Here is a 6,233-nt window from a genome sequence, read left to right as displayed (position 1 = left end):
TCCACAAATGCTTTCCTGACTGTCTGCAGAGGGGGCCAAATAAGGAACATACAGCTTTTTTTTGCTACTTGCTGAGCAATGACTCTTACTAATTACAGGCAAGTAGCAATTCCAAAGATTGGAAAAGGGATATTTATTTCAGGGTTATTTATAAAAACAGCTTTGCAGGACTTTCCAATAGAAAATATCCTGAAAACAGCAACTTTTGCCATTACCTAATGTCTTTCAGATAGTATTCTCAGTCACCTTGCTCTAAAGGGGAAAATGAAATGAGTCTGGTGTGAAAGAATTTGGCTATCCCATTATATATAATCCATTGAGCTATTCATTTATAATTCATGCCATGTATTTTTATTCTATTACTTTTGGCACACTTCTTATTGATTTTTTTATTAATAATTTTTGATGTTGACACTATTGCAGGTGTCCCCGTTTGCCCACTCTTACCTACCCCCTCTTCCCCCTCCCTTGTCCTTCACCACACCATTGTCCCTGTCCATGGGGCATGCATACATATTATTTAGCTTATCCCAGCCACCTCCATCCTCCTTCCCTCTGGCATCAGCCAGTCTGTTCCATGTTTCCATGCTCCTGGTTCCATTTTGTTTGTCAGTTTATTTTGTTCATTAGATGCCACATATTAGTGAGATCATGGGATACTTGTCTTTCTCTGGCTGGCTTATTTCAGTAAGCATAATACTCTGTAGGTCCCTCCATGCTGTCTCAAAGGGTAAGAGTTCCTTACTTTTTCAGCCATGTAGTATTCTTTTGTGTAAATGTACCACAGCTTTTTTATCCACTCATCTACTGATGGGCACTTGGGCTGTTTACAGATCTTGGCTATAGTAAATTTAGAGATTTTATCCAACAAGAAGAACAAAAATAACTTAAATATCATTTATTTTTGAGATAGCAGCATATCTACATAGTAAAACTAAGAAATTATAAACATTTTTCAAAAACTGTGATGCTGTGAAAATGAGTTTGTAATTAATTCCATGAGAGTGAACTGGCAGTATTTGCCAATTTTATAGACATTTCAGGACAATACCACACTACTCTGTTATTTCACTTACAAAAACTGCTATTTGCAATGATTGCTTTTTCAACTGAAAATGTGTGTATACCAACACATTACCCTCATGTGTAATGTGGGCATACCCTGTCATAATGTTATGGTATCTTTTCTACTTCTGGATTTGCTGTTTCAGAACATCAGAACAGCTATAGAAAAAAAGTAAAACACACACACACACACACACACACACACAAACTGTTTTTTTGGACAAAAGGTTATCTATAAAATTAAAAACTACAAGTTTCTAGTGCCTTAAAAATCTTGTACAACAGTGTGGTGATTGCAGGGGGGTGGCAGTGGAAGTTGACATGGAGGAGATAGTGATGAAATAAATGAAATAAAATAAAATCTATAGGAAAATAACAATTGCATGAAAGGGAAATGAGAATGAACTTAGCTCTTGAATGAGGGTACATAAAATTAAACACATAAAGCATCTTAAATATAGAAAATTAATAATTTTGTGCATGATGAACTTTCAACCTAAATAATATTTTTATTGAAGAGAATATTGGAACCGCATTAGAGCATGACTCATTGCAGTTGAGGATTTAATATCAAAAACTTATTGTGGCCTCTGTCCAATGGAGCTTAAACTCAGAGTTGTGTTGATAAATATTTAACAACCAACTCTCTCTCCAAAACAATAAAAGTCCTAATTTTTAGTATTTACTGATTTCCATGGTGTAAATACTTCTACCATGGCTGATTTTAAACTACCAATGAACTGTCACAGAAAACAGATTTGGGAAGTGGTGTGCAACTGGGCTTTTCCAAACAGAGATGAGACACTTCCACTGCACTACTGGCTCATTGTTTTTTGTTTGTTTGTCTTGTTGTTGTTGTTGTTGTTTTTTTTTGTGTGTGTGTGGGGGGGGGGAGGCTGTTTGTTTGTTTTTAAGTGTAGGTATCAACAGGATCTTTCCAGAACACAATATTGTCAGAATACAATGGATCCTGACAATAACACTGGAATGAGCCATACTGCCAATGCTTTCATTCAAACCTCATCATTCCTTGCTTGAACTACTGCAGTAATTTTCTTACTGAGATTGTTTCCAGTCTCTGCCCTCTAACTTATTTTCCACTCTGCTGCTGCTGGAATGATATTTCTGAAATACAGATTTGTTCATATCACTCACCTGCTTAAAAACCTGCTTTAGTTCCTCAGATCCTACAGTATTAAGTTCAAAGAAAGTCTGGCAATCAAATTTCTTCATGAAAGGCAGAACAATTGTTTTTCAAATGTTAGTTTGAAGACCAGCTACATCAGAATCCACCGAAGAAGCTTTACTAAAGCTAGATTCTAGCTAGAGGCCCTTTATTGATCTACTGAATCAAAGTCTAGGGATAGTGAGTAGAAACCAGCATTTTTTAAAAATAGGATTTATTGATTTGAGAGAGAGGAGAGGAAGAAGAGAGAGAGAGAGAGAGAGAGAGAGAGAGAGAGAGGGAGACATTGACATGAGAGAGAAACACTGATCAGTTTCTGTCATACTTGTCCCAACCAGGGATCTAACTGCAACCTGGGCATGTGCTCTGACTGGGAATTGAAGCGGGGACCTTTCAGTGCATAGAAAAGATGCTCAACCAACTGAGCCACACTGACCAGGGCTGGAAACCAGCATTTTTATAGTCCGACAGATGAATCTGTTACCATAGCAGATTTGGGAATCCATCAAAAGGGGAAGTGTTTGGGTGGTCTTATACAAGTGTTTAAAACCTGCTTTAGCAACTTGCTAACTGAGTAGCCTTAGGTAAGTTTATCTGGCCATTATATGCCCCCAATGGTGATGATTATATCTAGCTTATATTACTGTTTGGATGACTAAATTTTACAACACTGAACACATAATAGACACTCAATACATGGTGATATACTTTTTCTCCATATTTTCCCACTTACACTCTGAGTTAGTAATGCCTTTCTAGTCTTATTTCCAACTATTCTGCTCTACCATCATGATTAACCCACTTTCTCCCACTAGACCAGTGGTGACAAACTCAAATGCTTCTAAAGGCCAAGAATCTAACAGGAATTAGTAAATTGAAATGAAGTACCCTAGCCAAATATTATTATGTGAAAAAGTGAATTCACTGCTATACTTTCTTCTATTTTTCAAGAGAAGACATTAATCTTTTAAAATTGAGGTCAACCATTAAAATATTGTTAATGAATTCAGAAAAAGACGTCTCTTCTGGTTCAAGCAAAGCACATCTCTGAGCTTAGTTGAGTCCCTGCATTTTAGTTGGTGATGTTGAGTCCAGACACACTGTGTAGCAGTGTCCCCATATGGTATGTCTGACCATATTATTGCATCACCAAGAGTGGCCCACCTACTAAAGGTCTGAGTACATCTCTGACATTACTCCCCTCTATTTGGGAATTATTCCTAGCAAATTGCTTGGCATTTTTCTTCATTTAACTCTCACTACTAAGAAAGGACCTGCATAGTATTTGGAAAAACACACCCCATGACTAATAAACATAGTTCTATTTCTGCCTAAGTTTAAAAGTAGCAACCAAAAGGATCAAACTGTTTAAGTAATTTAATTATCCCAGATCAAAGATCAACAATATTTATAAGAACATAAAATATACACCACTTTAAAAGAAATAAATTATAATGTCTGGCATCTAATAAAACATAGCATGCATGCAAAGAAGTATAAAAATACAACCTGTAATTAGGAGAAAAATCCATTCTACATTCGGAATGACTCATGATAAAATTAGTAGATAAGAATATTATTTTAATATAGGTATATTCCCTATGTTCAAGAAGTTAGAGGAAAGACTGCACCTGTTAGGTAGAGACATGGAAGTTATATTTTAAAAAGACTCAAGTTGACCTGTTAGTGTTAAAAAATATAATGCCTGGTTGGGGTTAATTACAGATTAGATATTCAGAAGAAAATATTATTGAAACTGAATACATATCAATAGAAACTACCACAAATTAAACAGAGAAATAAAGATGGAAACAATTAACACAGCATAAGTAAGCTGTGGCACAATTTATTTATTTATTTTTCTTTATTGATTAAGGTGTTACATATGTGTCCTAATCCCCCCATTGCCCTCCCCAACCTCCCTGCTCATACCCTCACCCCCACCCTAGTGTCTGTGTCCATTGGTTATACTTATATGCATGCATACAAGTCCTTTAGTTGATCTCTCCCTCTTCCCCCCACCCTCCCCTGCCTTCCCTCTGAGGTTTGACGGTCTGATCAATGCTTCTCTGTCTCTGGATCTGTTTTTGTTCATCAGTTTATGTTGTTCATTATATTTGTGGCACAATTTCCAGTAACTAAATAAATGTGTAAATGTTGCCCTCAAAGGAGGTAGGGCAGAAATATTTACTTGAAGAATCAATGGCCACAAATGATGAACATTTTATAAAAATTCTAATCCTAGAGATTAAAGAATATCAACACACTTCAATCCTAAGAAACATGAAGTAAACACATCAAGACATATCAAGTTCAAGTTGTTTAAAAATCTTAGCAGCTGCCATGGGTTGGGGTTAACAGATTTCTCATCAGAAACAAGCAATCAAGAAGACAGTGGCCCTGGCCAGATACTCAGTTGGTTGTAACGTCATCCCATACACCAAAAGGTGGCAGGTTTGATCCCCGGTCAGGGCACATACCCAGATTCCAGTTTCAATCCCTGTTGGGGCCCATGCAGGAAGCATCTGATCCATCATCTCTCTCTCTCTCTCTCTCTCTCTCTCTCTCTCTCAATTAAAAAAAAGAAGACAGTGGAAGCGCAACTTTAAACTACTGAAAGAAAATTTGTTTTTCCAGTTCAACAAATATTTATTGAGTATCTGCCACAAGCAGGCTAAATATTGGAGGTATCAAAATGAACAATGCACAGTCCTTAACCTTGAGGATATTACAGACTAGCAAAAGGGACCAGCTTTTCAGCAAACTTTTCAGTATAAATTTAAAAACACAACTTTAAAGCATATAATTCTAAACTTAATCAAAATGCTTTAAAAAATAAAGGTGCAATAAGATTTTCCAGACATAGAAAGGATGAACGAATTCATCACACCAGATTCACACCTGTACTACATGAAATGTTAAGTGAAGTCCTTTAAGCAAAATGAAAATTATACCATATGTAAACCTGGATCTCTACAAGGAATCAAGATCAGCAAACATGGTAGCTATATGGGCAAAAATAAAGATATATATATTTCTATTTAAGTTTATTTTAAAAGGCAATCAGTTGTTCAATGTAAAAATAGCAACAATGTACTGTGAGGGTAGAAGGAAAGTGTATGACAGCAGTATAACAAAGATTAGGGGAAGAGAAAAAGGAAAAAAATTTTAGATCCTTATAGTAAACGTGAAATAGTAAAATACTTTCTAAATGCACGGTATGATAAGTAAAGTACTACACCATAAAAGCTAAAATGACAAAATAAAACAAGAAGTACCATTAATAAACTAACAAAGTATATAAAGTAGAATCATAACAATTAGTTAATAAAAAAAAGCACACGATACAGAAAAAAAAAGAACAAAAAAGAGAAAGAACAAATAGGAAATAGCAAGAAGGTAGTTAAACCACATGCAAAATTAAGTCAGTAAAGCAAAGCATAGACATTTCCACAGATGGTGCTGGAACAAATTAAGCTTAATTTACAAGATGTTTAAAAAATACTTCAATCCATATCTCAAAGTATAATATAAAAATTAGCTCAGAATAAATTATAGTCCTAAATCTAAAGCCTAAAACTGTAAAACTTCTATAATAAAAAAATGAGAAAATCTTTGTGATATTGGGGTAGGCAAAATTTTCTTTACTGTAACATCAAATGCACAGTCCAAAAAATAGAAGAATGATAAATTGGATTTCATCAAAGTTGAGAACTTCTGTTTTTTGAAAGACAAGGCTTAAAAGAATGAAAATACAGCTGTGGACTGGGAGAAAGTATTTGCAAATCACATAGCTAGTAAAGGACTTGTGTCCAGAATATATAAAGAACTCTCAAAACTTAATTATAAGAAAATTACCAAGGTTTTGAAAAATGAGCAAAATATTTAAATATATTTCATCACAGAAATATACAGATGATAATATGTATGTGTAAGCTCAATATCATTATTACTTAAAGACATGCAATCCATAATATCATAA

The sequence above is a fragment of the Myotis lucifugus genome, unplaced genomic scaffold (genome assembly GCF_000147115.1).
Source record: "Myotis lucifugus unplaced genomic scaffold, Myoluc2.0 scaffold_13, whole genome shotgun sequence".
NCBI classification, from domain to species: domain Eukaryota; kingdom Metazoa; phylum Chordata; class Mammalia; order Chiroptera; family Vespertilionidae; genus Myotis; species Myotis lucifugus.
Note: the sequence above shows the minus strand (reverse complement) of the source record.